This window comes from Schistocerca piceifrons, chromosome 4 (genome assembly GCF_021461385.2).
Source record: "Schistocerca piceifrons isolate TAMUIC-IGC-003096 chromosome 4, iqSchPice1.1, whole genome shotgun sequence".
NCBI lineage: Eukaryota > Metazoa > Arthropoda > Insecta > Orthoptera > Acrididae > Schistocerca > Schistocerca piceifrons.
Window position 1 is genome coordinate 317,101,129 of NC_060141.1, and position 22,852 is coordinate 317,123,980.

Consider the following 22,852-nt stretch of genomic DNA (forward strand, 5'->3'; position numbering starts at 1 on the left):
AACCATGCAATCTCACCCGTGGGGTCATTCTACTCCACGACAATGCAAAACCTTATACAGCCAACACAGTTGTGGTACTCCTGCAGAAATTCAAATGCGAGGTTCTTGGCCACCCTCCATACAGTCCGGACCTCTCTCCCTGTGATTGCGCCATTTTTGCTCCCCTCAGAAAGGCTCTGAGGGGCAAATGATTCACCTCGGACGACAACATCCAACTATACGTGCGGAACTGGTTAACATCGCAACCCCAGGAATTTTATGAGACAGCCATTCACCGCCTTGTGTCACAGTGGGGCACGTGTCTCAACAGCCAAGGTCAATATTTCTAACATAAAGGTACTGGTTTCTGTAATTACACCTCCGGCTCGCTTCTTTTTGAATGCCCCTACACATATACTCTGCAACCACAGTAAGGGGTAGAATGGTGGAGAGTACTTGGACCATTACTAGTCATTTCCTTTCCTGTTCCACTCACAAACAAGGTGAGGGAAAAACCACCATCTGTATCCCTCTGCACAAGCCCTAATTTCTCTTCTCTTAATGGTCCTTACATACAATGGAAATTAGCAGCAATAGAATTGTTCTGCAGTCAGTTTCAAATGTCGGTTCTTTAAATTTTCTCAACAGTGTTCCACAAAATGAACATCGTCTTCCTTCCACAGATTCCCACTTGAGTTCATTAAGCATCTCTGTACTACTTGTACGGTGATCAAATCTACCAGTAACAAATCAAACAGCACACATCTGAATTGCTTTAATGTCTTCTTTTAATCTGAAGTGATGGAGATCCCAAACACTCATGCAGTACTCAAGAATGGGTTGCACTTGAGGTATAGACATCTCCTTTATGGATGAACCACACTTTTCAAAATTTTGCCCAATAAAGCAAAGTCAACCAGTCAGATTCCCTACTACTATTCTTATGCACTTGTTCCATTTCATATTGCTTTGCAATGTTAGGGTTACATGCTTGATCAATGTGACTGAATCAAGCAGCACGTTACTAATGCCATATTCAAACATTATGGCATTGTTTTTCCTATGCGCATGCAATACTTTAAATTTTCGTTCCTTTAGAGAAAGCTGCCATTTGGCACACCATCTAGAAATTTTGTCTAAGTCAACTTGTATCCTCCTACAGTCATCTGCCAACAATCTCTGCAAACATCACAGTACCATCAGCAAACAGCCACAGATTGCTGCTCAGCCTGTCCACCAGGGGTCAATTATGAATACCAAGAATAAGAGTAGTCCTATCACACTTCCCAGGGGCACTCCTTAGAATACCCTTGTCTTTGATGAACGCACACTGCCAAGAACAACATACTAGGTTTTTCTTATTTAAGAAGTCTTCAAGCCAAGTCTGCTTGCACGTACCTTTGTTAACAATATGCAGCATGGTCCTGTGACAAAAACTTTCTGGAAATCTAGGAGTATGGAATGTGGGCACGAGTGCGTTGCACAATCGTCTACCATACAGTGGAGATGGCCCCCTTTGCAGATATGATAGTTTTCTGGTGAAATACATACATGTGTCAAGGTTTGTGCCATTCAAAAGGCAAGACAATAAATTAGGAGATAATCCTTCGTAATACTTTGAAAAGACAGAAAGGCAAGAAGTTGCACAAAATAATTGAAAAGGCAAAAGGGATAGCAATTGGATGGGACACAGAGGGCACACAATGAACATGAATCGCTGACATTATGTAACGAATAACAAGATTTATGTGAGTGTAGCTGAATCCATCAAGATACTACATGAATGACAAGGTATCACCACATCAATGTTACGGTTGACATTTGATCAGAAGGGAGTACATTGTCAGGGTCACAATACAACAAAATTGTGGCTGGCAACTGCAAAGTTGAAGTAAGTCTGTTTTAGGGTATAACATTAGTCCCTGCTTTTGGTGCAAAATGAAGAAAAATAAAAATGAAAGCTCTTGTTTGAGCGAGTAGTGGAATGAATACTCTGGAAGTATTGGTGAGCTGAGACTTGATTTTACTGTAGGCAGTGACATACTAGCAGGAAGGGTTGATGTAACTGGTTGGAAAACAAAGGTCATGAAAAATCTGTTTGTAAAACAGAGATGGCAATGAGGATAGCTTAACCAAATTACAACCTTGTAAAGTTTGAAGCTGCCCACAGGTCATTCAAAGCTAAATACACAGAAAACCTCTCTGACACGCAACACAGACTATAAAGACACTACCATCACAAATGAAAAAACTGACACAGCTCCTGCAGAAGCTGAAATTAATCTGAAATAGGGTGACCTGTTCTTGAGAGGTAAGAGAAGTATGAAACAGAAAGCACAAAGGTGCACTGAATCAGTTAGGAACTAACAGGAAGCAGGGGTGTCAAACTTTCAAAAAATAACTGAGTATAAAGTGTCTTAGGACAAAGGCAATCTGTGCAAATTGGAATTCTAAAGTTGGTACGGAAGAGAATCTTCCCCATCATACATATTTTGTTTGCATGTGAAGCAGTAGATCTGTATGATGTAATGTAGTTGTAGAGAGTAGTTTTGTGGAGAAGCTTGTATTAAGCATAATGTCACGTCTGTCAAATCAATGTGCTTTTTGATGTTGTCATTTCATTCATTTGATGTTGAGTATGAGAATATATTGATTGGTTGCACGCATTTGAGCTATTAGAGGGTAGGAAGTAAAATGAAACCAATCACCAAAACCTAAATCAAAGTAAAAACAGTTTTCTTTACTGCTGTTGCAGTAGGAGAGTTCTCATACTGAGTAAATTATGTAGAATTGAACTGTGGTTAGTATAAAGATAAATTAATAAATATGTTGTTCTAACAAACACTGGGATACCCATAGAATTCCTGCACCTGCTTTTTTGTGCAGTAGTGTGACCCTTTTAGTATTTGTTAATTTTTCAGACTCCATAATCATGATGTGCTGATATTTTTTGTGTTAATTTTGTATACCTGAAAGTATTTTTCTCACGTAAAATTTGTGACTTCGCTGGGTCAAAAAATTTATGCTTCCAATTCTTTTTATTGTTGTGATTTGCATCAGTGAAATAATGAATACCACCAGGGCAAATAAACAGTGTTTCGTAAGCCAGGTGTGTTTTAGGTTGTCTGATAACCCCAATCTGAGTGTACAATGTTGCATATGAAATAACTGTATCAGTGCTAAGAAAGTTATGGGCCATGCAGTCATGGACCATGCAATTTCTTGAATATAAATTGATCAGCAATGACCGAGAGTTGTGAGGTACCCACTTTCCCAAGACAATTATAAAATTTCAGGAAGGCATCAACAAAGTCTTTTATGAGGCAGCCACTAATCCAAACTCTGCTAGTGGGATCAACATTCCATTACATTCCTGCACGCCATACTTGAATAGAATGGGAAAAAAACGCTAATAACTGGTATAATGGAACATACCCTATGGCAAGCACCTCACAGTTGTTTGCAGAGTACAGATGTAGATACCATGACTTCCTCAACCCACGAGGAGTCACAGCAACTGCTGCATTCCTTGTTGCCCATAAATGCTTTTAGTGTCAGCAAATACTAGGGTCACAGACACTTTAGGATGCCAAGAATTGCCTGGTGAACAATTACAGGTCAGTGTGCAGTTTCATCTATTAAATGATCCATGCAGTGTCCTGTTGTTTATGATGATAATGGATGCAGTCCAGGGTCTCTCTACAAGAAGACATATGATGCCCGGGAACTGACAGAAACCACCAAGGGTGTGAGTTTCAGATGCTAAGGTGGAATCTGATGAACTGTGGAGTGGGAGAAAATTACTGTGATTAACTTAGAGGAAGTAACAAATATGAAGAGTGAGTAATAGTATCAACCACTAGTGGATAAACAGTCTACTGACTACTGGTGGTGCCTCAGAAGATAGAGAGGAGGGGAAATTGAGCAAGTAAAAGAGGCTGCATACACAAACAGAATTTCTGATGTCATTCACTGCTCATCTGCCTAGACTTACATCATAGTCAATCAAGATGTCTTAAGGCATCTCAGTCCACTGATAGTCTTCACCAGTTGTTTAAACTTCAGTTACTCACCAGTTAACTTGATGGCAAGATCCACATATCCTGATCCTTTCGAGAAAGGAGGTGGTGGGCAGCCACTACCTCACAAGTTTATGACCCAATGAGCCTAGTCTCCAGCCTTCTCATTGCCTGCAAAGCTATTCAAACAATACTGGCAATCTTAGAACAGATACGGCAGATGCCATGACCGCATTGGTGCTCTGGGACACCATTTTGAGAAACTGTTGTAAATGTAGCTACTTGAGAAACGTGCAGTTAAATGAAATTCATCATTACTGTACTGTAGACTTAGACCTGAGAGTACTGAGGACTAATCAGCAGGAATTCCGAATGTCATGATTAGGGTTTGGAAGTTGAGGCCCTGAGTTTCAGCACTCCCTGAGGCTAAGGCCAATCTTGAGAAGTTGTTTGCTTATACCTTTCAACTCAGTCATTTCCCAACTAGAGTCCCCTGCCTTATATGATACATTTACCCTTCTCCATCATCCCTGAAAGTTCGTAACATCAAGGGATCACCCTGTATATGAAAGATCAGACTGATAAATCCTCACAGAAATTGGTTGACTTCCTGTTGACCACAAACTGTCCAAAACAAAAGTTTAATATCAGAGTAAGCTAGTCTATTTGTTTGCGTAAAATACCCAACAAATCTGCTTTGGAAATCTGTGTTAAGAAACATCAACATCTATATTCTGCACACCCCAATGAGGTGCATGGCACAGGGTATGTCCCATTGTACCAGTTATTAGGGTTTCTTCCTGTTCCAATCTCTTATTGAGCGCGGGAAGATTAATAGTTTAAATGCTTCTGTGTGTGCAGTAATTATTCTAATCATATTCTCATGTTCTCTATGTGAGTGATACTCAGGGGATTGTGGTGTATTCCTAGAGCCAGAATTTAAAGCTGGTTCTTGAAAGTTTGTTAATAGACTTTCTCAGGATAGTTTATGTCTATCTTGAAGAGTATTCCAGTTCAGTTTCTTCAGTATCTCTGTGACACTCTCCCAAAGAGTAAACAAACTTGTGACCATTTGTGCTGCCCTTCTCTGTATGCTTTCAATATCCTCTGTTAGTCCTATTTGGTACGAGTCCCCCACACTTCACTTCAGCAATATTTTAGGGTGGGTCGCACAAGTGATTTGTAAGCAATCTCCTTTGTAGACTGATTGCACTTCCCCAATATTGCACCAATTAACCAAAGTCTATCACCTGCTTTACCCTGGACTGAACCTATGTGATCATTCCATTTCACACCAAGGGATTTATACGAGTTGCCCAATTCCAATATTGAATCATTGATATTTTAATCATAGGATATCATGTTTTTTTGTTTTATGAAGTGTACAACTTTACACTTCTGAACATTTTAGGAAGCTGCCAGTCTTTGCACCACTTTGAAATCTTATCATGATCTGACTGAATATTTATGCAGTTTGTTTCAGACAACTGCATCATCTGCAAAAAGCCTGATTTTACTATTAACATTGTCTGAAAGGTAAATTAATATACAACATGAACAGCAAGGGTCCCAACACACTTCCCTGGGGCACTTCTGATGTTAGTTCTACATATGACAATTACACTCCATCCAAGATTACATGCTGCGTTCTCCCAAAAAGTCATCAATCTAGTCACAAATTTCACTTGATATCCCATATGACTGAACTTCGATGATAATCATAGATGTGGTACTGAGTCAAATTATTTTCAGAAATCAACAAATACAGCATCTATTTGACTGCCTTGATCCAAAGCTTTCAGTGCGTCATGTGATAAAAGTACAGGTTGGGTTTCACATGATCAATGTTTTCAAAATCCATGTGTTGTGACTTGGCAAAACAGCCAAGCCACTAGGAGGAAGCCGAAAGGCACGCGTTTAAGCTCACGCAGGCTGGCGTGAGGTCTGGAACAGTTAAAGGAGTTGAGTCTAGTAAATAAAGTACGTAGCTGCTGGAATACTTAACTTTAATCCATAATTGATGAACATCGGTCTGACGGTACATGCATCACAAGATAAATAGCAAATGATAATGGCGCCTTGCTAGGTCGTAGCAAATGACGTAGCTGAAGGCTATGCTAACTATCGTCTCGGCAATTGAGAGTGTAATTTGTCAGTGAACCATCGCTAGCAAAGTCGGCTGTACAACTGGGGCGAGTGCTACGAAGTCTCTCTAGACCTGCCGTGTGGCGGCGCTCGGTCTGCAATCACTGACCGTGGTGACACGCGGGTCCGATGTATACTAACGGACCGCGGCCGATTTAAAGGCTACCACCTAGCAAGTGTGGTGTCTGGCGGTGACACCACACCATGCTCGTTTGCACTGAGGTGGTCATTCTGTTAAAGATACCTCATAACAGTTGAGCTCAGAATATGTTCTAAGACTGTGCAACAAATTGATGTGTATCACTTCTACTTCCCTTCTTGTAGACAGGCATGGCCTGAGCTTTGCACAGGTGTGTGTCATTGCAGAATATGTACCAACATTACAAAAACAAAACTTCATCCTCCTGTTTGAATCATCATATGATCAGTTTTTGCAGGAATTGTGTTCTTTTTGCTCAACTAAGATCCGATTGGCTTAAAAGTGGAAAAAGAAATAAACACAATAAAATCCTTTGCTCACTGACATTAAGACACTGCCCAAAGACGCAAAGGTGATACATGCTGCACAGTTACCTACATTACATAACCTATCTTAACATGAAGTTCACAATCACTCAAAGAAACCAGACGCAAAACAACTGAAGAGTTTAAAGGAAGCTTAAAAATGTTTACTGTGGTGAAGTTTACAATGAGCCAAATGCTGGCTTTAGACTCAATATACTTTGCATGTATAAATGCAATTATGGAAAGCCATTAAAGAAATCTTGGATCCCTGCAACTATACAACAAAAAAGGGATGTGTACAATTCAGACAGAAGCAGCAATGATACAGAAATTGTTTTGTATGATAAACTGATAAACAGTACAGTACCGTATTAAGAAAAGTAGTAATACAAAGGTGGGGGGTGGGGGGTGGAGCACACCTGTCTTCTGTGAAATCAGCGGATCAGACAGTAAAACCATTTACAGGGTGTTACAAAAAGATACGGCCAAACTTTCAGGAAACATTCCTCACACACAAATAAAAGAAAAGATGTTATGTGGACATGTGTCCGGAAATGCTTAATTTCCATGTTAGAGCTTATTTTAGTTTCATTCCAACTTGATCAAATTGTAAATTTTCACAATCAACATGTGTGGGCTGATGAGAATCCGCACGCAATTGTGCAATCACGTCATCAACACAGATTTTCTGTGAACGTTTGGGCAGGCATTGTTGGTGGTGTCTTGATTGGGCCCCATGTCGTTCCAGCTATGCTCAATGGAGCACATTATCATGATTTCATACGGGATACTCTAACCTGTGCTGCTAGAACATGTGCCTTTACAAGTACGACACAACATGCGGTTCATGCACGATGGAGCTCCTGCACATTTCAGTCGAAGTGTTCGTACGCTTCTCAACAACAGATTCGGTGACCAATGGATTGGTAGAGGCAGACCAATTCCATGGCCTCCACACTCTCCTGACCTCACCCCTCTTGACTTTGATTTATGGGGACATTTGAAAGTTCTTGTCTACACAACCCCGGTACCAAATGTAGAGACTCTTCGTGCTCGTATTGTGGACGGCTGTGATACAATACGCTATTCTCCAGGGCTGCATCATCGCATCAGGGATTCCATGCAACGGAGGGTGGATGCATGTATACTCGCTAACAGAGGACATTTTGAACATTTCCTGTAACAAAGTGTTTGAAGTCATGTTGGTACGTTCTGTTGCTGTGTGTTTCCATTCCATGATTAATGTGATTTGAAGAGAAGTAATAAAATGAGCTCTAACATGGAAAGTAAGTGTTTCCGGACACATGTCCACATAACATATTTTCTTTTATTTGTGTGTGAGGAATGTTTCCTGAAAGTTTGGCCATACCTTTTTGGAACACCCTGTATACAAAACGAGAAAGTAAGATGACAGAAAAGATTTCAAAATGCAACTGTGACAATAACAAACATGATTGTTGGGTTCAAATTAAAGATACGAATATAATACAGGGAAACATTCCATGTGGGAAAAATATATCTAAAAACAAAGATGATGTAACATACCAAATGAAAGCGTTGGTATTTTGATAGAAACACAAACACACACAGACACACAATTCAAGCTTTCGCAACTCACGGTTGCTCCATCAGGAAAGAGGGAAGGAGAGGGAAAGACGAAAGGATGTGGGTATTAAGGGAGAGGGTAAGGAGTCATTCCAATCCCGGGAGCGGAAAGACTTACCTTAGGGGGGAAAAGGACAGATATACACTCGCGTGCACACACACACACACACACACACACACACACACACACACACACACACATCCATCTGCACATACACAGACGCAAGCAGACATTTGTAAAGGCAAAGAGTTTGGGCAGAGATGTCAGTCGAGGCGGAAGTAAAGAGGCAAAGATGTTGTTGAAAGACAGGTGAGGTATGAGCAGCAGCAAATAGAAATTAGTGGAGATTGAGGCCTGGCGGATAACGAGAAGAGAGGATATACTGAAGGGCAAGTTCCCATCTCCGGAGTTCTGACAGGTTGGTGTTAGTGAGAAGTATCCAGATAACCCGAACGGTGTAACACTGTGCCAAGATGTGCTGGCCGTGCACCAAGGCATGTTTAGCCACAGGGTGATCCTCATTACCAACAAACACTGTCTGCCTGTGTCCATTCATGTGAATGGACAGTTTGTTGCTGGTCATTCCCACATAGAAAGCTTCACAGTGTAGGCAGGTCAGTTGGTAAATCACGTGGGTGCTTTCACACGTGGTTCTGCCTTTGATTGTGTACACCTTCCGGGTTATAGGACTGGAGTAGGTCGTGGTGGGAGGGTGCATGGGACAGGTTTTACACCGGGGGCGGTTACAAGGATAGGAGCCAGAGGGTAGGGAAGGTGGTTTGGGGATTTCATAGGGATGAACTAACAGGTTATGAAGGTTAGGTGGACGGCGGACAGACACTCTTGGTGGATTGGGGAGGATTTCATGAAGGATGGATCTCATTTCAGGGCAGGATTTGAGGAAGTCGTATCCCTGCTGGAGAGCCACATTCAGAGTCTGGTCCAGTCCCGGAAAGTATCCTGTCACAAGTGGGGCACTTTTGTGGTTCTTCTGTGGGGGATTCTGGGTTTGAGGGGATGGGGAAGTGGCTCTGGTTATTTGCTTCTGTACCAGGTCGGGAGGGTAGTTGCGGGATGCGAAAGCTGTTGCCAGGTTGTTGGTGTAATGGTTCAGGGATTCCGGACTGGAGCAGATTCGTTTGCCACGAAGACCTAGGCTGTAGGGAAGGGACCGTTTGATGTGGAATGGGTGGCAGCTGTCATAATGGAGGTACTGTTGCTTGTTGGTGGGTTTGATGTGGACGGACGTGTGAAGCTGGCCATTGGACAGGTGGAGGTCAACGTCAAGGAAAGTGGCATGGGATTTGGAGTAGGACCAGGAGAATCTGATGGAACCAAAGGAGTTGAGGTTGGAGAGGAAATTCTGGAGTTCTTCTTCACTTTGAGTCCAGATCATGAAGATGTCATCAATAAATCTGTACCAAACTTTGGGTTGGCAGGCCTGGGTAACCAAGAAGGCTTCCTCTAAGCGACCCATGAATAGGTTGGCGTATGAGGGGGCCATCCTGGTACCCATGGCTGTTCCCTTTAATTGTTGGTATGTCTGGCCTTCAAAAGTGAAGAAGTTGTGGGTCAGGATGAAGCTGGCTAAGGTGATGAGGAAAGAGGTTTTAGGTAGGGTGGCAGGTGATTGGTGTGAAAGGAAATGCTCCATCGCAGCGAGGCCCTGGACGTGCGGAATATTTGTGTATAAGGAAGTGGCATTATATATATATATATATATATATATATATATATATATATATATATATATATATATATATATATATCTCCCGTTATCCACCAGGCCTCAATCTCCGCTAATTTCAAGTTGCCGCCACTCATACCTCACCTGTCATTCAACAACATATTTGCCTCTGCACTTCTGCCTCGACTGACATCTCTGCCCAAACTCTTTGTCTTTAAATATGTCTGCTTGTGTCTGTATATGTGTGGATGGATATGTGTGTGTGTGTGTGTGTGTGTGTGTGTGTGACTTACCGAACGAAAGTGCTGGCAGGTCGATACACACACAAACAAACACAAACATACACATGAAATTCAAGCTTTCGCAACAAACTGTTGCATCAGGAAAGAGGGAAGGAGAAGGAAAGACGAAAGGATGTGGGTTTTAAGGGAGAGGGTAAGGAGTCATTCCAATCCCGGGAGGGGAAAGACTTACCTTAGGGGGAAAGAGGGGGTATACACTTGCACACACACACACACACACACACACACACACACACACACACACACACACACACACGGAGAAAATTGGTACAAATAGTTCAGAAAGGGAAGCAAAACAGTACATGAAAGAGCTGATAGAAAAATATGGAAGATCACCATGACTCTCAAAATTTACTCTCTGGGGTTCAAAAGGATAAAAATTTTAAGTGATAAAGTATTACCAGTTGGGTCTTCTGTGACTTGTTGGAGGCATCTGAGTGTGTCCCTCATAATACTGAGTAGAGTAGATAAATTTTTATGGAATATTTAGTTCAGCACATACCTGGTTTATTTCTTGTTTAAGAAACAGAATTTAGCAAGTCACCATAGGGTCTTTGAGTAACAAAAAGAAGGATGGTACATCATCTGCATGGGGAGAAATTACAGTGTGATTCCCACATAGTTTGAAGATTGGTCCACTACTGTTCTTGCTTTATGTTAATGATCTACATTTAATTTAAATTGGGTGGCAGAATTAGTTCTGTTGGCAGATGAGACAAGCACAGTTGTGAAGCCAAGCAAGGAAGCATCAACAGAGAAAACAGTAAATGATGTTTTTGTGAATGTTACTTACTGGTTCTACACAAATGAGCTAGCTTTAAACTTTGGAAAAACACAGCCTATCCAGTTTCGTAAAGTCAAAAATATGCCACCTCCTGTTAAGTTCGTCTACCAACAAAAATTAATAAATGAGGTAGAAAGTTCTAAGTTCTTACCTGTTCATCAGTGTGAAAACTTAGACTGGAAAAGTCATATAGTAGACATGCTAAAATGTTTAGTTTCAGCTAAGAAGAAGAATAACTGCCGACTTGGAAACATAGAAGTCAATAACTTTGGTTCACTGATATCTTGTATAATAATATTATAGGGTAACCCCTCACTTAGTCAAAAAGTATTCACTGCAGAAAAGAAACTAATTAAAATTATGGGTAGGGTTCACACACAGACCTGTGGGCATCTCTTTTAAGCAGCTGGCAATATAAAACACAGCATCACAGTACATTTATTCATGCATGCAAATATTGTTATTAACAATCCATCTGAATTACCCTTTTACCTTTTAATGATTGTAACTTCAGTACAGAAAGGCTGTAAATGGTGCATGCATATCTCTCTCTCTCTCTCTCTCTCTCTCTCTCTCTCTCTCTCTCTCTCTCTGTGTGTGTGTGTGTGTGTGTGTGTGTGTGTGTGTGTGTGTGTGTGTGTCCACAAGGAGAAATCAAGTGTGATGTGATCAGGTGAATGATCTGGCTGTGAAAGAAGACCACCTCTGCCTGCAATCCACTTTTCAGGAAATGTCTGATCCAGATGCACAAAAACCCTCAGTCCAAAGTTAGGTGGGACTCCATCATGTTGGAACCACACCCATTCATGAAAAACAAGTTCCAGGAATCTGGGTAGTTTGTCTCTCATAAGCAACATACTGGTACATGTATTCCACTGTCAAATGTATCAGAATGATTGACTCAAACTCTGTTGTTTCCAGATGAGGGTACCTTATCTCAAATTAATACAGTTATCCTTCTCCATAATTCCTGAAAACTTGTAAGATCACTACAGAATTACCTGTGGAGCAGTTAAGAAACAGGTAACTAAAAATGAATGTTATCATATAATTCTTGCAAATGTTACACAAAAGTGACATTCAAACAGCACTTAAATATGTAAACTTTGAAGATGGGTTAAAAGACCACATGATTTAAGTTGTATGATATATCTGAAAAGATAGTGACAACAGAAAGAAAACTATGATATATTTTAAGGCATAAATTAACTATGAGAATGTTGTCGGTACCTTAGCTGCTGAGTGTTTGATAAATGTAAGAGCAAAACTGAATTTTTCAGTGAGGTAGTGAATGCTTTTAAAAAAGCAACTGATTTGTGTGCCAATTTCCTAATATGCATCAGACCCTCCATTTCATGCCATAAATAAAACAGCCATCAGAACAGTGAAAGGAAGCCAGTCTTCCTGCACCAAAACATACTACATTTAGTGTTTTCTGGAATCAAAAGAGATTCATCTACACACATCAAAAAAGTTTTGCATCACACCGGTTACCAGAACTCCTGAAGATAAAAGTTTACTGTGGATATTGTATCACAGACACAGTCCCTTTGACTGTTCAGAGATGTCACTAGACCCGCCCAAAGATGTAAACAACCATGCATGAGCAGCACCTATTAGATGGAGGGTTCCGACAGCCGACTTGTACCAGTCATTCCACCATGAAGGAGGAACACAGCTCATGTAGACTGTAGTTAAACCATGCCCTTAATCGGGCAGGTAGGTTAGAAAATTTAAAAAGGGAAATGGATAGGTTAAAGTTAGATATAGTGGGAATTAGTGAAGTTCGGTGGCAGGAGGAACAAGACTTCTGGTCAGGTGAATACAGGGTTATAAATACAAAATCAAATAGGGGTAATGCAGGAGTAGGTTTAATAATGAATAAAAAAATAGGAATGCGGGTAAGCTACTACAAACAGCATAGTGAACGTATTATAGTGGCCAAGATAGACACGAAGCCCATGCCTACTACAGTAGTACAAGTTTATAGGCCAACTAGCTCTGCAGATGATGAAGAAATTGAAGAAATGTATGATGAGATAAACGAAATTATTCAGGTAGTGAAGGGAGACGAAAATTTAATAGTCATGGGTGACTGGAATTCGTCAGTAGGAAAAGGGAGAGAAGGAAACATAGTAGGTGAATATGGATTGGGGGGAAGAAATGAAAGAGGAAGCCGTCTGTTAGAATTTTGCACAGAGCATAACTTAATCATAGCGAACACTTGGTTCAAGACCCATAAAAGAAGGTTGTATACATGGAAGAATCCTAGAGATACTAAAAGGTATCAGATAGATTATATAATGGTAAGACAGAGATTTAGGAACCAGGTTTTAAATTGTAGGACATTTCCAGGGGCAGATGTGGACTCCGACCACAATCTATTGGTTATGAACTGTAGATTAAAACTGAAGAAACTGCAAAAAGGTGGGAATTTAAGGAGATGGGACCTGGATAAACTGACTAAACCAAAGGTTGTACAGAGTTTCAGGGACAGCATCAGGGAACAATTGACAGGAATGGGGGAAAGAAATACAGTAGAAGACGAATGGGTAGCTCTGAGGGATGAAGTAGTGAAGGCAGCTGAGGATCAAGTAGGTAAAAAGACGAGGGCTAGTAGAAATCCTTGGGTAACAGAAGAAATATTGAATTTAATTGATGAAAGGAGAAAATATAAAAATGCAGTAAATGAATCAGGCAAAAAGGAATACAAACGTCTCAAAAATGAGATCGACAGGAAGTGCAAAATGGCTAAGCAGGGATGGCTAGAGGACAAATGTAAGGATGTAGAGGCTTATCTCACTAGGGGTAAGATAGATACTGCCTACAGGAAAATTAAAGAGACCTTTGGAGAAAAGAAAACCACTTGTATGAATATCAAGAGCTCAGATGGAAACCCAGTTCTAAGCAAAGAGGGGAAAGCAGAAAGGTGGAAGGAGTATATAGAGGGTCTATACAAGTGCAATGTACTTTAGGGCAATGTTATGGAAATGGAAGAGGATGTAGATGAAGATGAAATGGGAGATATGATACTGCGTGAAGAGTTTGACAGAGCACTGAAAGACCTGAGTCGAAACAAGGCCCCGGGAGTAGACAATATTCCATTGGAACTACTGACGGCCGTGGGAGAGCCAGTCCTGACAAAACTCTACCATCTGGTGAGCAAGATGTATGAAACAGGCGAAATACCCTCAGACTTCAAGAAGAATATAATAATTCCAATCCCAAAGAAAGCAGGTGTTGACAGATGTGAAAATTACCGAACTATGAGTTTAATAAGTCACAGCTGCAAAATACTAACGCGAATTATTTACAGATGAATGGAAAAACTGGTAGAAGCCGACCTCTGGGAAGATCAGTTTGGATTCCATAGAAATGTTGGAACATGTGAGGCAATACTGACCTTACGACTTATCTTAGAAGAAAGATTAAGGAAAGGCAAACCTACGTTTCTAGCATTTGTAGACTTAGAGAAAGCTTTTGATAATGTTGACTGGAATACTCTCTTTCAAATTCTAAAGGTGGCAGGGGTAAAATACAGGGAGCGAAAGGCTATTTACAATTTGTACAGAAACCAGATGGCAGTTATAAGAGTCGAGGGGCATGAAAGGGAAGCAGTGGTTGGGAAGGGAGTGAGACAGGGTTGTAGCCTCTCCCCAATGTTATTCAATCTGTATATTGAGCAAGCACTAAAGGAAACAAAAGAAAAGTTCGGAGTAGGTATTAAAATCCAGGGAGAAGAAATAAAAACTTTGAGGTTCGCCGATGACATTGTAATTCTGTCAGAGACCGCAAAGGACTTGGAAGAGCAGTTGAATGGAATGGATAGTGTGTTGAAAAGAGGGTATAAGATGAACATCAACTAAAGCAAAACGAGGATAATGGAATGTAGTCGAATTAAGTCGGGTGATGAGGAGGGAATTAGATTAGGAAATGAGACACTTAAAGTAGTAAAGGAGTTTTGCTATTTGGGGAGCAAAATAACTGATGATGGTCGAAGTAGAGAGGATATAAAATGTAGACTGGCAATGGCAAGGAAAGCGTTTCTGAAGAAGAGAAATTTGTTAACATCCAGTATTGATTTAAGTGTCAGGAAGTCATTTCTGAAAGTATTTGTATGGAGTGTAGCCATGTATGGAAGTGAAACATGGACAATAAATAGTTTGGACAAGAACAGAATAGAAGCTTTTGAAATGTGGTGCTACAGAAGAATGTTGAAGATTAGGTGGGTAGATCACGTAACTAATGAGGAGGTATTGGATAGGATTGGGGAGAAGAGAAGTTTGTGGCACAACTTGACTAGAAGAAGGGATCGGTTAGTAGGACATGTCCTGAGGCATCAAGGGATCACAAATTTAGCATTGGAGGGCAGCGTGGAGGGTAAAAATCGTAGAGGGAGACCAAGAGATGAATACACTAAGCAGATTCAGAAGGATGTAGGTTGCAGTACGTACTGGGAGATGAAGTAGCTTGCACAGGATAGAGTAGCATGGAGAGCTGCATCAAACCAGTCTCAGAACTGAAGACCACAACAACAACAACAACAACATCATAGACGGTCAATACCACAGTTCGATCACATGCACATTATTACTTTGTGCGAGGAAGGGCTCTCAACAAGGGAAATGACCGGGTGTCTCAAGTGAACCAAATTGACGTCGATTAGACATGGATGAGATACAAGAGACAGGAACTGTCGATGACATGGCTCACTCAGGCCGCCCAAGGGCTACTAATGCAATGGATAACCGCTACCTAGATTATGGCTCGGAAGAACCCTGACAGCAACACCACCATGTTGAATAATGCTTTTCATGCAGCCACAGGACATTGTGTTACGACTCAAACTGTGCGCAATAGGCTGCATGATACACACTTCACTCCCGACGTTCAAGGCGAGGTCCATCTTTGCAACCATGACACCATGCAGCATGGTACAGATGGGCCCAACATGCCAAATGGACCACTCAGGATTGGCATCACATTATCTTCACAGATGAGTGTCACACATGCTTTCAACCAGACAATCATTGGAGACGTGTTTGGAGCCAACCCGGTTAGGCTCAACGCCTTATATGCACTGTCCAGCGAGTGCAGCAAGGTGGAGGTTCCCTGTTTTTGGGTGGCATTATGTGGGGCCAACATACGCCAGTGGTGGTCATTGAAGGTGCCGTAACGGCTGTACGATACGTGAATGCCATCCTCCGACATAGTGCATATCAGCAGCACACTGGCGAAGCATTTGTCTTCAAGGACGACAATTCGCACCCTCATTGTGCAGATCTAGTGAATGACTTCTTTCAGGAGAACAACATCGCTCGACTAGAATGGCCAACACGTTCTCCAGACATGAACCTTATCGCACTTGCCCGGGATAGACTGAAAAGGGCTGTTTATGGATGATGTGACCCACCAACCACTCTGACGGATCTACGTTGTATCGCCATTGAGGAGTGGTTCAATCTGGACCAACAGTACCTTGATGAACTTGTGGATAGTATGCCACAACAAATACAGGCATGCATCATTGCATGAGGACATGCTACTGGGTATCAGAGGTACTGGTTTGCACAGCAACTGGACCACCACCTCTGAAAGTCTCGTTGTGTGGTGGAATAACATGCAATGTGTGGTTTTCATGAGCAATAAAAAGGGCAGAAATTATGATTGTGTTGACCTCTATTCCAAGTTCTTGTACCGGTTCCGGAACTCTTGGAACTGAGGTGATGCAAAACATTTTTTGATGTGTATATATGAATACCTTGAAATACTACATACACCATCTAGACAAACTGGATGAAAAAGAAATACACATAAAACAGTCTGAACTGCAAACTAATGATAATGATAATTTTTCTTTAGGACAACTGCCTGTCAATAAAGATGCTCCAGTTTTGGGAAACTGAGGGATTTTGTGTATGAACGGCTGGCACATTCATACTATTCATATTGAACACACACTGATTTCTAAAGAAATTGTAAATGGAAAATGATGTATAGTTGAATGAAAATGTTATGGTGGCTATAGTTGAGCATTTTGTAAACCCCTTTGGAACCGCACTTCAGGCACAGAGTACATCACTGCAAAATTGCTGAATGAAGTCCCTCAACTTACAAAAGACTGCATGAAAAATAAGTGTTTTTTATTTTATTTTGGTACTGCTAAGTCAAGAACTTTTCACCTCACCCTCAAATAATATACACTAAGTGATCGAAAGCATCCAGACACCTGTCTGAAAATGACTTACAAGTTCGTGGCCCCCTCCATCGATAATGGTGGAATTCAATATGATGTTGGCCCACCCTTAGCCTTGATGACAGCTTCCACTCTCGCAGGCATATGTTCAAGCAGGTGCTGGAAGGTATCTTGGGGAATGGCAGCCCACTCTTCATGGAGTGCTGCACTGAGGAGAGGTATTGATGCCGGTCAGTGAGGCCTGGCACGAAGTTACCGTTCCAAAACATCCCAAAGGTGTTCCACAAGATTATAAACAGGTGTTGTTAGATGCAATCGCCATCCTCGAATTCCTCTTCAACAATGGGAAGCAAGAAGGTGCTTAAAACATCAACGTAGGCTTATGCTGTGATAGTGACACACACAACAAGTGGTGCAAGCATCCTCCGTAAAAAACACGACCACACCATAACACCACCGCTTCCAAATTTTACTGTTTGCACTACACACGCTGGCAGATGACGTTCACCGGGCGTTCGCCATACCCACACCCTGCCATCAGATCTCTACATCGTGTATTGTGATTCGTCACTCCACACAACATTTTCCCACTGTTCAATTGTCCAATGTTTATGCTCCTTACACCAAGTGAGGCGTCGTTTGGCATTTACTGGCATGATGTGTGCTTATGAGCAGCTACCCGATCATGAAATCCAAGTTTTCTCACCACTATAGTACTTGCAGTGGATCCTGATGCAGTTTGGAATTTCTGTGTGATGGTCTGGATAGATGTCTGCCTATTACACATTACAACCCTCTTCGAATGTCGGCAGTCTCTATCAGTCAACAGACGAGGTCGGCCTGTACGCTTCTGTGCTTTACGTGTCCTTTCACATTTCCACTTCACTATCGCATCGGAAACAGTGGACCTAGGGATGTTTAGGAGTGTGAAAATCTTGTGTACAGACATACGATACAAGTGACACCCATTCACCTGACCATGTTCGAAGTCCGTGAGTTCTGCGGAGTGCCTCATTCTGCTCTCACACAATGTCGAATGACTACTGAGGTTGCTGATATGGAGTACCTGGCGGTAGATGGCAGCACAATGCATCCAATATATAAAAAAAGTATGCTTATGGGGGTGTCTGGATACTTTTGATCACATAGTGTATATAGTGGAGAAAAACATTCTCAATAGAAACAATCTTAAGTGAACTGTGAAAAATATTCTGATGTGGAATAATTCCAAGAATAAAAAAACTTTCATTAGTCAAACAATGTTCAGAGATAAGTAATTCTAATCTCTCTCAAAAAAAATCTGCTTTCTTTATATATCTTGAATCTTAGGCGGAGAGTGACCACTGTACTTCCAAGCCGCTATACGAATTTGTTAAAGTTATTTGACTAAAGGATTGTTTTTGATACTCTTAAGTTTTCTGGTGTAAAAATAGTAAGGAAGTGTAATAATTGATTTGTTTTAATGGTCTGATTGATGCCACGAAATTTCCCTTCCAAGCAACTAATAGATCACTGAATTTTTCACAGTTGGTAACATTTGTCATTTTCCCTCCAAATCATGTTAGTATTAGTTGTCTGTGTACATGCTTTGAAATGGTGTTTACAGTAACGTTTCATATTTCTGTGGTATACTTCAGCTTGTTATTTATTCTATCAACTTCTTGCTACATTAACAAGACATTATATAGCTTGTGAACTTGCATGTTTTTAGCTATAGGAATAAATCGTGGCATTTCCAAAGAAAGTGAGGTTATGGGGAAAACAAAAGATGTTTTACCTCAGAAAGTTACAGCTGTGATAGCACTTCTTGCTGAAAACTGTTATATACAGCAAGAAATTGCTGACAGAATGAGAATATCACAGAAAACTGTCAGAAGAATCAAACTTTCAGTGCAGAAAGGTGGTGAATACAAGACAAACAGGAAAGGAAAATGTGGATGTAAAAGAAAAATCAGTCCTAGAACAATGAGAAGACTTACAAACATAGCAACAAAGAACTGTAAACTTACTTTTACGGACTTGGGCCATCAGCTGAAAGGTTTGGGTGTTGAAGCTTCATCTGTGACAGTGAGGAGGAGGCTGTTTGAATGTTGTTTAAAGGCATGTCAACCAAGGAAAAAACAGAAAATCACAACTGCCATAAAAACCAAAGGTTGCAGTGGGCTAAACAACTTCAGGAGTGGAAAAGTGAGGGCTGGGCAATAATATGGTAAATTAAGTGGGTCTGATCTCTGAAGTTAGGAGTTGTGGCTTGAAATTGTGATGTTTTACTGATACTGAAGAAATGCACATTTGAATTTTGAGACTGTCTCCTATGCTACTCTTCCCAATTTTTGTAACTCGAAATTCAGGTATGCTTCAGTGATGAATCTGTATTCATTGTGATGGAAGAAATCAGCCAGTATGTTCATCGCAGACCTGGAGAACAGTTCAAAGTTGAGTGTGTGCAGCAGTGTGTGAAGTTACGGTCTGGAGTGTGATGTCCGTGAAAGGTCCTGGCAGATTACACACTGATGATGGGACAACGAGGCAAGAACAATATAAAGAAATCCTTGAAAAGGAACTTTCCCACCAAATAAATGAGTGGTTTCCTAATAAAGATGCCATTTTTATGCATGATGGGGCACCATGCCACAAAGCCAAAAGTGTTTCCAAGTACTTGGAAAAAAAGCAACTGAAAGTGTTGCCCTGGCCAGGGAATAGCCCTGATATGAACCCAATTGAAAATGTATGGGGTATTGTGAAACAGAGGATAAGGAAATTTACAATAACCATCAAACAAGATCTCATGGAGAAACTAGAGGAAACTGGTACCATGAAAATGATATTAAAATGTCATGTGAAAAGTTAAGGAAAGCTATGCCGAACAGGATAAAAATGTTGATTAAGAATGAAGGCATGCATACAAAGTATTGAATGTAAAAATATAATCAGTATGTGGATGTAAATATGTAATACATGTAAAGTTTTGGAAAAAATGTCTTTAGTCTAATAATTTGAACATGTCTGTACTGACTGACAGGTAAAATTGATGACATTGTAGTTACAAAGGCCCCAAAAACTCCATATCAGCTGTATTAATTCAAGGTAATCCAATTCGTGTATTCAATGACTTACAAGGTCTATGAAGTTAGTCTATGCACTTTTCAATCTTCAAGAGGGGTAAAACCTTGAACAGACATCATCTTGGTTTATCACATTGACAATGGTTATGTACTTGCACTGTTTTGTTCTTAGCCCTGGTCTCGATCAGACAAGTTGTTCTTTAAGACACTTTAATTTCAGAGTCCTCTTCTGCTATTGGAGATTTTTTTTTTAAATTCTTTTTTTAATTTCAGTGGTCAGCTTTGGGCTAACTAAAATAGTTCTGCTGATTTACATCTCTACCTACATCCACTATATATAATGCAACTACAGTACAGTAGGTGTTTCAGAGACTGCATTGACCTGTAGTTGTTCTTTGCCTTGGCCTCAAAACTCACTCACTTCCTTTTCAAATTGCTCACTCAGGAGATGTACAATTTTTTGTGCATGAATTATATCTGTGGCTGTGCATTCAGTATATGCTAGGACGTCTATGTATCACTCTACACTGTCACGACAGCTTTGTGAGTTTATTACGAAAAGTGTCACGTTCAGTGACTTATTCAAGCTCGAAGTCACTATCTATACCAATTAAATCCACTGGAAACTGAATTTTGATTGCTTCTTTCACTACTATGTCCTAGAAAGATGAAGTAGATGCTAAAATTTCGACATATACAATATAGAGCGACCACATTTTCGTACAACATAGAGGACTCAGTATCAATACAGTATTCTGACAAAGTCAATTTATTTGGCTGTAAGAAGCGGGTGTACCTGCAGTGTTCTGCATATCTTTCATGAACTGTACAAATTATCTGTCTCATGTATGAAAGACCACATTCATAGGGGATCATGTAAACCCCAGCCTTCCATGGCATCAAATCATCTTTAACAGAACCCAAGAGTGCTCCTGTCTTCAGTGGAGGAAGAAAATTACTTTTACTCTGTGCTTGCTCAGGATATGTCCTACTTTTAGTGATAAGCTTCCCACATATGGCAGGAAAATCATGGATTTAAATCTGTCTGTCTGCACTGCTTATGGCCACCTTTGGTTTCACTTGTAACACTTTAAATATTTGCTGTGGTGTATACCCATTGGTTTCAAAAGCTCTTTTTGCTGTAGGAGCTCTCTCAGAACTAAAGTTCTGAGAGCACTCATCAACTGTGAAGGAAGGTGGCTGCTATTTGCACATAAATATAAATCTCTATGCATCATTTTCAAATATACTGTATGACCCAAGGTGCCATCATCTCACCTTACAGCCAAATAAATCGGCTGTGGCAGAACACTGTATTAATATTGGTCACTCTATACTGTATAAAAATGCTGAAATTTTGGTATCTACTTAATCTTTTTGGGACTTGGTGGTGAAAGAAGCAACTGAAATTCGCTTGGCAATGAATTTAATTAACAGAGATAGCAGCTTCAGCTTGGATAAGTCATGGAGTCTAGCCCTTTCTGTAATAAAATTACAAAGATGCGACGACAGTGAAGTTCAGAACAATACATCGAAATCCCAGTATGGATTGACTGCGCACCCGCAGGTATAATTCACACACACTGTACTTCTTTGCTGCCAATCAAAGTCTTTAGTGCCTGTGTATCTCTGGCTGCATATTCAGTAGTGTGAGCCACGAGTTTAAAAGGGTGGAGGGAGTGCTGGAGTGTCCGTCTTGTGGATCACTCTCAAGACAGGTGAACAATATACAGCCGAAATACAAAGGGTACTAGCAAAGTGTTGCAATATGATGCACCAATACGTCGCAGGAGGCTGATTGTTGCTATGTTCTGAGAATACTTCATACTTGCATTGTAACTGCTATGCCAAGTCTGTGTGCACAATCATTCACTAGCAGGGTTAGTTTGAAGTGTTTGCTGTGGCACAGACTAGTGCTTTGAAAAAATGACTCTTGCACTCGGTGATGTGTGTCCATGCCGTAAAACTACATTCAAGTGGTACAGAGAATTCCAAAGAGAAAAGTTCACTCTTTAGGGCACAAAGTACAGGAAGGCCATAATCATCAGTTATGGAGGAAAACATCGATGCTGTGAGGAAAATGCTGGACAAAGACAGGTGAGAGATCCGAAGGGGAGAGAGGATACCTTAATGCTAAATGAAACAGCAATTCCTTGTATTCTGCATGATCATTTGCAAGTAAAGAAACTTTGTTGTCTTTGGGGGCTGCATAGACTGACAGAAGAGCAGATGACATGACATGTTAAAGAAATTTTCTAAGGGACAATGTCAGAATATGAATAACATCATGTCAGGTGATGGACTTGGCTGTACTATTACGATGTGCTGACTGAGACTCAAAACAAACTTTGTGTCTTTGAAGATGACAATACACCTACAGCTGTCACAAAAGCAGCTGTAAAGAAGAACATGATAGTTGTTTTCTTCAAATCGAGTGGAATTGTAGAACTTGTTGTTTTGAACATGTAGAAGACAGTCACAGCTAAGTGTTACACTGAGCAGTGCCTGCCTAAAGTCATCCAGCATTTGAGGAACCTGTGATTGAAGTCAAGAATGGACACTTAG

General features: G+C 40.7%; 1 protein-coding gene across 3 annotated transcripts in view; it reads right to left on the reverse strand.

Moving 5' to 3' along the window:
- The window catches only part of LOC124794914 (DENN domain-containing protein 1A-like), a 313,331-nt gene that overhangs the window by 101,681 nt on the left and 188,798 nt on the right, over positions 1-22,852 (reverse strand). The gene's annotated exons all lie outside the window — the stretch shown is intronic.